Source organism: Triticum dicoccoides, chromosome 4A (genome assembly GCF_002162155.2).
Source record: "Triticum dicoccoides isolate Atlit2015 ecotype Zavitan chromosome 4A, WEW_v2.0, whole genome shotgun sequence".
In the NCBI taxonomy this organism is placed as follows: Eukaryota; Viridiplantae; Streptophyta; class Magnoliopsida; order Poales; family Poaceae; genus Triticum; species Triticum dicoccoides.
The window spans coordinates 642,004,107-642,013,365 of NC_041386.1; the positions used below are offsets into that span (position 1 = coordinate 642,004,107).

Genomic DNA, 9,259 nt, shown 5'->3' on the forward strand with positions numbered 1-9,259 from the left:
GTGCCTACCTTCTTCCTGCCATACCATGTAGTTATAGAGGAGAGAACAAATTAACCCCATCTTTGAAGAAAGGCCACCAAATCCATGCCGGTAGTGAGAACATAAGATACAACTCATCGTATAATCTTGACCTTTTCTCGCAAAGCTTGCTTGTGTGTGTACAATATGTATCTTTCAGGTATATTCCCAGCATAACCATGATCTGGCTTCATTATTTTTTATTTCCACAATTCTCTAGTACTGAAATTTGAAAGTCAAACCTGATAAACTTAAGTTTAGCATTCCTTAGTCCTTCTAATAATAACAGAAATGTAGCCCGACATAGCTGTAGCTCTCAAGGCAAGACATTTGACTCCTCGTATATTTTTGTAAGAACTATCCTGCTAATGTACAATCCGTTGTTTTACAAGCGATGCCGCACATATGATATTATATACTTGCAACTAGCACAATATGTGCCTTCACCCTGCATTTTTATGCCTATATATACGTACTAGAAGCACCGAACAAAGCACACAACAAGAGAGCAACAGAACAAGTTTAATTGAGAGATCGCCGGCGGCCATGGCGACTGAACAGCTCAACGTGTTGAAAGCACTGGACGTTGCCAAGACGCAGCTGTACCATTTCAAGGCGGTCGTGATCGCCGGCATGGGCTTCTTCACGGACGCCTACGACCTCTTCTGCATCGCCCTCGTCACCAAGCTGCTGGGGCGCATCTACTACACCGACCCTGCCCTCAACGAGCCCGGCCACCTCCCGGCAAACGTGTCGGCCGCCGTGAACGGCGTGGCCCTATGCGGCACACTTGCCGGCCAGCTCTTCTTCGGCTGGCTCGGTGACAAGCTCGGCCGCAAGAGCGTCTACGGCTTCACGCTCATCCTCATGGTCCTCTGCTCCATCGCGTCCGGGCTATCGTTTGGACACGAGGCCAAGGGTGTAATGGGGACGCTATGTTTCTTCCGTTTCTGGCTCGGCTTCGGTGTCGGCGGCGACTACCCTCTGAGCGCCACCATCATGTCGGAGTATGCTAACAAGAAGACCCGCGGCACCTTTATCGCCGCCGTGTTTGCCATGCAGGGGTTTGGCATCCTATTTGGTACTATCGTCACGATCATCGTCTCGTCCGCATTCCGACATGCATTCCCTGCACCGCCATTCTACATCGACGCCGCGGCGTCCATTGGCCCGGAGGCCGACTATGTGTGGCGCATCATCGTCATGTTCGGCACCATCCCGGCTGCCCTGACCTACTACTGGCGCATGAAGATGCCCGAAACTGCGCGGTACACAGCACTCATCGCCGGCAACACAAAGCAAGCCACATCAGACATGTCCAAGGTGCTCAACTAGGAGATCTCAGAGGAGAACGTCCAGGGTGAGCGGGCCACCGGTGATACCTGGGGCCTCTTCTCCCGACAGTTCATGAAGCGCCACGGGGTGCACTTGCTAGCGACCACAAGCACTTGGTTCCTACTCGATGTGGCCTTCTACAGCCAGAACCTGTTCCAGAAGGACATCTTCACCAAGATCGGGTGGATCCCGCCGGCCAAGACTATGAATGCATTGGAGGAGTTGTACCGCATCGCCCGCGCCCAAGCGCTCATCGCGCTCTGTGGCACCGTGCCTGGCTACTGGTTCACCGTCGCCTTCATCGACATCATTGGGAGGTTTTGGATCCAGCTCATGGGATTCACCATGATGACCATTTTCATGCTAGCAATCGCCATACCGTACGACTACTTGGTGAAGCCAGGGCATCACACCGGCTTTGTCGTGCTCTACGGGCTCACTTTCTTCTTCGCCAACTTCGGCCCCAACAGCACAACCTTCATCGTGCCAGCTGAGATCTTCCCTGCGAGGCTCCGATCCACATGCCACGGTATCTCTGCTGCTACCGGTAAGGCAGGCGCGATCATCGGTGCATTCGGGTTCCTGTATGCGTCACAGGACCAGAAGAAGCCTGAGACCGGCTACTCACGGGGAATCGGCATGCGCAACGCTCTCTTCGTGCTCGCGGGCACAAACTTCCTGGGTCTGCTCTTTTCGCTGCTGGTGCCGGAGTCCAAGGGCAAGTCGCTGGAGGAGCTCTCCAAGGAGAACGTTGGCGACGATGACTCCATTGCCCCAACTGGTGTCTAGAGACGTGCAGGTGTACTTGCACACTCGTGCATTATTTGTGTGTTTGATTTGAGTTTCTGTGTTCTGCTGTTTGTTTTGTTCATGCAATTTTCTGAACTTTTAGTGTTGTAATGGCGTGACAATGTAATGCGTAAACTGTAAAGACAATGATTAAATTTTGAGAAAAATATCGTGTGTATCTCCTCTCATTATTTCCATATCATCAATAATATTGACGACATACCGTTAACAACTAATTTTTCTTGATTTGTTCTGTTCAGAGCGTGCACTGAACTGTTGCCTATATGACAAGTTGACAACACATACACACAAGTGATATGGTTTTATTATCACATAAGGAGCTCTATCATGTATTCCTCTCTCTTATACATTTAGAAGGAAAGAAAAATCTACCTTTTGTCCTCAGACATTAGGTTGATTGATTAAACTATACCAGAATTTTGAAAGACGACACAAAGCACAAAATATATTTGAACATGAAAATAGAATGAATCCTAATAGGTTCCTTTTTTCCTATAAAGAGTATTTTTTATTGACTTATAATGTAGCATCGAGGGATACCAATCATAACGAGCACACATCCGGCCTTTGCATAAGTACGATGCACACAACTAGCAAATATACAAGTCAAATAACACCGAAGCTATGCCCAGGTGAAGAAACACCCCGCAGAAGCAATCAAAACAACTATCGACGATTTACTTCAATGACCATTTGATAAGGTTAAAACTCAAAACATCAATGGTGACAAAGTTAACTAAAGTCATCTTGCAGTATTTCATGGGTGAAAGTCAATATTTCAAGAACTAAGGGTTAAGATTTTCAGAAATTTTAGAGAACGAACGTTCTTCTTATGGTTTACCAGCATGACCCAACACGTATCGTAAATTTGGCTTGTGATCGCTCATGGACATGATCGTGATGGATATGTGTTACATCAACATGTCAACAAAAAAGCCTAGTAGTGTCTCAACGATATGGGTGCAACAACATAATAGTGTTCTTAGATTGTATCTTTCATGGGTGTAATCCAATTCTGCTATTAGTTGAAACTTGAGAGTGAATATTTCCTTGTTTTGCTTTAAAGGATGAATCACTTGTTAAAAAGGAAGATGTGAAAGCTATCGGTATACCTTTCAATTCGCTTTTCATCATATATGTTCTCTCGTGCTCTAGTATAATCATTTGTAACCTGATCAAGAAAATAATGACTAGCTAAACACCCAAATATCAGGCCAACTAACTAAATTATCAGGGCCCACCAGCTTAAGGGACATCTGATGAGCTAGAAGTCCACTATTTTATTAAGAGTTGACAAGTGCATTTGAATCAACCATTCATGATACTCATGTAAAACAGTATGATGTCATGTCATTGAACCTGACCATACCAAAGCACTATGCATCATATGATGACCAAACATTACACAAAAAATGTTTTTGTCCCAGCTGACCTTGTGATATTTTACTATATGCACTTTTATGGTAAGTCAAACCTTGAAAGTATGTTTTGGGTTCATGACAGTGAGAACTGTCAGCACCTTTAGCATGGGTGATGAGCCACATCAGCTCAACAAATTATCGTTCATCCTAATTGACACAACTAGTTTAGTCCAAGTTGATTTCGTTTGACTTCCTTTAATTTTACCAAGTATGCCATTGTTTCTACTTTGCTTATATATGGATCAGAAATTCTAAAAGGTTATAATGTTTTCTTGGTATGACTGTCCTATCATATGTACTTTAATCTGCTTTGAAAACATAATTTTATGGTTCGAAAGAAAAATGTTTTTTATAAGAATTTCATTGATCCAATACATAACAACAATATGATAAACCAAAACATTGGCTTCTGCATAACGAAATGCACATAACACACAAAAAGGAAAAATGTGCTGATGGTACATGACGGCCTCGATAAAAAGGAAAACACGACCTAAGGAATGGAGGACCAGTCAAAAGACTGAACCACCATCCATCCATCACGCATGAAAACCTTCGTGTTGGTCTCTTAGGAGTCGATTCATTAAAGAAATGCATATGGGAGTTTCCTGGTTAATTTGAGGAAAAACCGATGAAAACCCATTACAACACTGCTGCAAGAAAAGGCACGTGATGATCCACAAGTACAGGGGATTGCAACAGTCCTTGAGGGTAGTATTTCACCAAAATTTATTGATTCAATATAAAGGGAACCAAAGAATATTTATAAGCCCTAGCTGTTGAGTTGTCACACTAGTAAAAAAAGGGCCTATTGTCCCGGTTCATAAGGGCCTTTTGTCCCGATTCCTGAACCGGGACTAAAGGGTCGGTACTAATGCCCTGTCCCTTTAGTCCCGGTTCAATCCAGAACCGGGACAGATGGGCCTCCACGTGGCCTGTGCGCGGAGCCCAGGCAGGAGGGCCTTTGGTCCTGGTTGGTGGCACCAACCGGGACCAATAGGCATCCACGCGTCAGCATTTCTGTGGCTGGGTTTTTTGTTTTTTTGAAAGGGGGGGGGTTGGGGGGTTTTGGGGGGTTAATTTAGGTGTTTCATATATTGTGTTAGCTAGCTATAATTAATAGAGAGAAGTGTCCTCTCTTATGTCCGTGCTTGGTCGACGCTACGTACTATACATACGTATAGAGAGGACTAGACACGCTAGCTAGCTAGTAAGCAAACGAAGGAAACAGAAGATCGTCATGAACATATATGCATACAGAGAGAAGTGATATCGACCACCTCTCCTTCTCCGAGAGATTGGTCGAACAACAAGTTCTCGTATATCTATCCAACACTACCGGCTACATATATACAATAATTATCTCTTACAAATATAATCTCCTAACATACGGACTCATGGTCCACATAGTATTCTCCGTCTTCAGCGATCACGTGGTCAAGAAAGAATGCCACCAATTCCTCTTGAATTGCTCGCATGTGAGCTGGTGCTAGGAGTTCATCCCGCTTCCGAAACATCTAATTTGAAGAAGGGGGTCAATACATATATATATATATATATATGAATGAATGAAACTCAACACAAATGATGGTAATAAAATAAAATTGTGAATGTTGTTATTTACGCACTTCATATTGTTCGTCAGAGTAGCCCCGCTCACAGGTCGTGTGGCGGATGGACTCGCAAACGTAGTATCCACAGAAATCATTCCCTTGTTCCTGCCACAACCACTTTACAAGAAATAGAGGTCAATCAAACTGATAAGCAAGAATGCCAAATGGTATTGATGAAACTAGCGCTTGAATCAATAGGAGATGCGCGGAATATGCTAATATAGTACTTACTTTCGGGTGTCTAAATTGCAGCTTCTTCGGGAGTCCCGGAGCTTTTTTGGCGATTTTTTTCCAAACCCTGCCAGACAAAGAAAACAATTACTTGATATATCAGGAAATGAACAAAGTTGTTGATATGGTGGATAATGATCGATTTAACTTACTTCTCGAGAATTTGAGTCATGTCCGCATAGTCCTGGGGATCTTTTCGTCTTGAGTCTAAGATGGTTACTAGTCCCTGCTCAAGCTTAATCTCTAGGAGAATATAGTGGAAACTGCACACGCATGCATAACTCATCAATTACATTACTATAACCTTGACTAATATATAAGGGAAACCGAATATGCACAAGACAGTAATACTCACTTGAAGTTGTAAGGAAAGAGTATTATATCTTTGTTTTCATTTATTACCAACGATCGTAGCAAGTTGGCCTCGGTATCTGCGACATGAAATTTAACCTGAGTTGCATCTATGAGATTTGTGTTAATGAACCCAATATCACCGATTTGTCTTTTCTTCAATTTGACGATCTTCAATCTGCATAATATAGTGAGGATAATTATAAATACATGCTATGAAAGAGCTGAGCTATATAGAGAGACTTAATGACAGAAGTAGTACTACTTACAGACAGTAGCAGGTGACCGTTGCTTTATCGAGGGCCAATTGATTGAAAAACTGAAAGAACTCCTCAAATGGAATAGGCAACAGTTCAATTCCAACGAGGTCATGCTCCTTTTTAACTCTCACATACAAAGTACTCCTCCCCCCAGACTCTCTGCAGATTTTCAAGTACCAATCATGCAATCTTCGCATCATCGTTGATAGAGATCTTTCATCTTTGACGAGAGGCTTCCCGTACTCGTATCTTTGTATCTGCACCTCCATGAAATCATAATGTACATCGTCGGGCAGGTAATCTCCAAGATTGCTATAACCGGGCACCATCCTCGGATCATTAGCGACGATGCCGCTAGGCACCTTGAGCGGGGGGCATGATTGCTTCGCTTGTTCACCGAGCTGGGCAATTTGTTTCCCAGCTCGTCGTTCTTTCAGCCTTTGATCACTGACAGTACTTCTCGACCGCTCCGTTTCGGCAAATTCCTTTCCAATAATGCACTCATAGTTTCCTTTCGGCGGAGACTTGGGTGGTTTTGTTAGGGCAGCCAGAGTGCGCTTCACTTTCACCGGATCTACCTTCTCCTCCGGAGGTGGATGTTTCTTTGCTTTCACCCCTTCAAAGAAGTTCCTCACTTCTTCTCGCGCGATCTCGGTGTTCTCCTCCGGGGTCCTCTCGTATGGTAACTTCTCTGGAGTCTTCAGAGAAGGACCGAATCTGTATGTCCTCCCGCCTCTGGCTGTACTGCTAGACGCCGGCAGAGCAGATAGAGCGGTTGTCTTCTTTACTTGCTTACAAGGCGGAGGAGAAGGACTACGACGCGCCGGAGCAGCCAGAGCGGCGGCAGGTCTCTTCCGCCCTTGCTGACGAGGCGGAAAAGGAGGATGCTGGCTGCTCGGGCACGCTGGCGCAGGCGGAGAAGGAGACAGAGTGCCGCCACGCGCCGGAGAAGGAGCCGGCCGAGTGCCCTGATCATCACTCGCCGGATGAGGAGGCGGTGGAGGAGGCGGAGTGCCCTGACTCGCCGGAGGAGGAGGAGGCGGAGGCGTCCAGTTTGGAAGGTTGATGAGCTCCTTCCGCCATAGGCATGGAGTCTTCAGAGCAGAACCCAACCGAGTCTCCCCTTCACCGATAGGGTGGTCAAGCTGGAGGTCCTCAAAACCCTCCGTTATTTCATCCACCATCACCCTAGCATATCCTTCTAAAATCGGCCGGCAGTGAAAAGTTGCGCCGGGTTCAGTAGGAAAAACAGAGCCAACAACCGCCTTGACCTTCATATTAATCCATTGCGTCATAAGGTGGAAATTTTGAGACTCCGTGATAGCATCCACGGGATAGCTGGAAGGAGCCGTCAAGACATGCTTCGGCTGAAGCAGCTCGGTGGAAGCCACACTGCTTCTCCGCTGAGATGGTCGGGTGGCTTCGGGGGAAGCTTCGACAGTTCGTTTGCTGCGATTTGCTTCTCGTTCCTCTATCACTTATACCCTAGCGTGCAACGCCTGTAGTTGGGTCTGCTCCACTTTCTTCCTCCTCTCGTGGCATGTGTAACCGCCTATGTCCGGAAACCCAACCTTCCACGGAATGGAGCCTGGCGTGCCTCGTGTCCGTCCAGGGTGCTCAGGATTCCCGAGGGCCATTGTGAGCTCTTCATTCTCTCTTTCTGGAACGAACGTCCCTTGCCGCGCTGCTTCGATATACTGCTGAAGCTTCTTGACTGGTATGTCCATTTGATCATTCGTCCAAATGCACTTCCCTGATACAGGGTCCAAGGTTCCGCCAGCCCCGAAGAACCAAGTCCGGCAACGGTCTGGCCAGTTAATTTTCTCTGGTTCGATCCCTTTATCAACCAGATCATTCTCAGTCTTGGCCCACTTAGGCCGGGCTACGAGGTAGCCACCTGACCCCGTGCGATGGTGATGCTTCTTCTTCGCAGCATTTTGCTTGTTTGTCGCCGACATCTTCTTACTCTTTTCCGATGTCTTGTGGGCCACAAATGCGGGCCAGTGATCTCTAATCTTCTCATATCTGCCCTTGAATTCTGGTGTCTCTTTATTTTCGACAAACTTATTCAGCTCTTTCTTCCACCTCCTGAATAGTTCTGCCATCCTCTTAAGAGCAAAAGACTTGATTAATTGCTCTTTAACTGGCTTCTCCGGATCATCCTCTGGCGGTAGGGTGAAATTTGACTTCAGCTCAGTCCAAAGATCATTTTTTGCATATCATTGACATAAGACACCTCAGGGTCTTCTGTAGCCGGCTTTAACCATTGCTGGATGCTGATCGGGATCTTGTCCCTAACCAAAACCCCGCACTGAGCAACAAATGCGCTCTTTGTCTGGAGGGGTTCAATCGGTTGGCCGTCGGGCGCGATTGCTATGATCTCAAACTTTTCATCCAAGCTCAACTTTTTCTTCGGGCCTCGTCTCTTTACCGAAGTTGTGCTCGGTCCGGAGGGCTAGAAAAAAGAACAAAGACTTAATATGTGTACATACCAAAACAATGAATGCATCAATTAACTAGTCAGCAGAAGCTTAACTAGTATATATACCTGGTCGGACTCGGTTCGGTCACCGGAGATGTCATCACGGTCTCCTTCTTGCACCGGCATTGGGTCACCGGAGCCGTCCTCATGGTCTCCTTCTTGCACCGACATTAGGTCACCGGAGCCATCATAATCATAGCCAGCTGCTTCCAGACCATCGGTGTCATTGAGAAACAACGAGCAGACGGCATCACTTCCTCGTGCGATTATGTCCCCCAACAACTCTTCTTGTACTTCGTCTCGGGCGGTGTCCATAGTTTCTACAAATATTTACAACATGGCAATTATTATTCAAACATGACAGATGGATATATTAGTGGCAAATGTAGAACTAATATTAATTAGTGGCCTCGATGCTGCTTCTCTAGGGTGGGGTGGCCTCGACGCTGCTTCTCTAGGGTTTGGGGTGGCCTCGATAACGCTTCAAGGATAAAAAAAGAAGAGGAAGAAGAAAAAAAAGAGAAGAAAGAATAGAAGAAAAAAGAACTCCTCTATTCTTTCTTCTCCTCTTTTTTTTCTTCTTCTTCCTCTTTTTTTATCGGGAACGAGGGTCGTCGAGGGTCGCCGAGCGGTAGAGGAAACCCTAAATAGCAAGTATCGTGGGTGTGAGATACATGTGGCCGTCGGTGTCGGACACTACATCCACGTCCCACAAGTGACGTGGGCGTCAAAGCCCGC

General features: G+C 46.0%; 1 pseudogene; it reads left to right on the top strand.

Moving 5' to 3' along the window:
* The first annotated feature begins 538 nt into the window (after window positions 1-538).
* LOC119287626 lies at window positions 539-2,281 on the top strand (annotated as a pseudogene).
* Window positions 2,282-9,259: the final 6,978 nt, after the last annotated feature.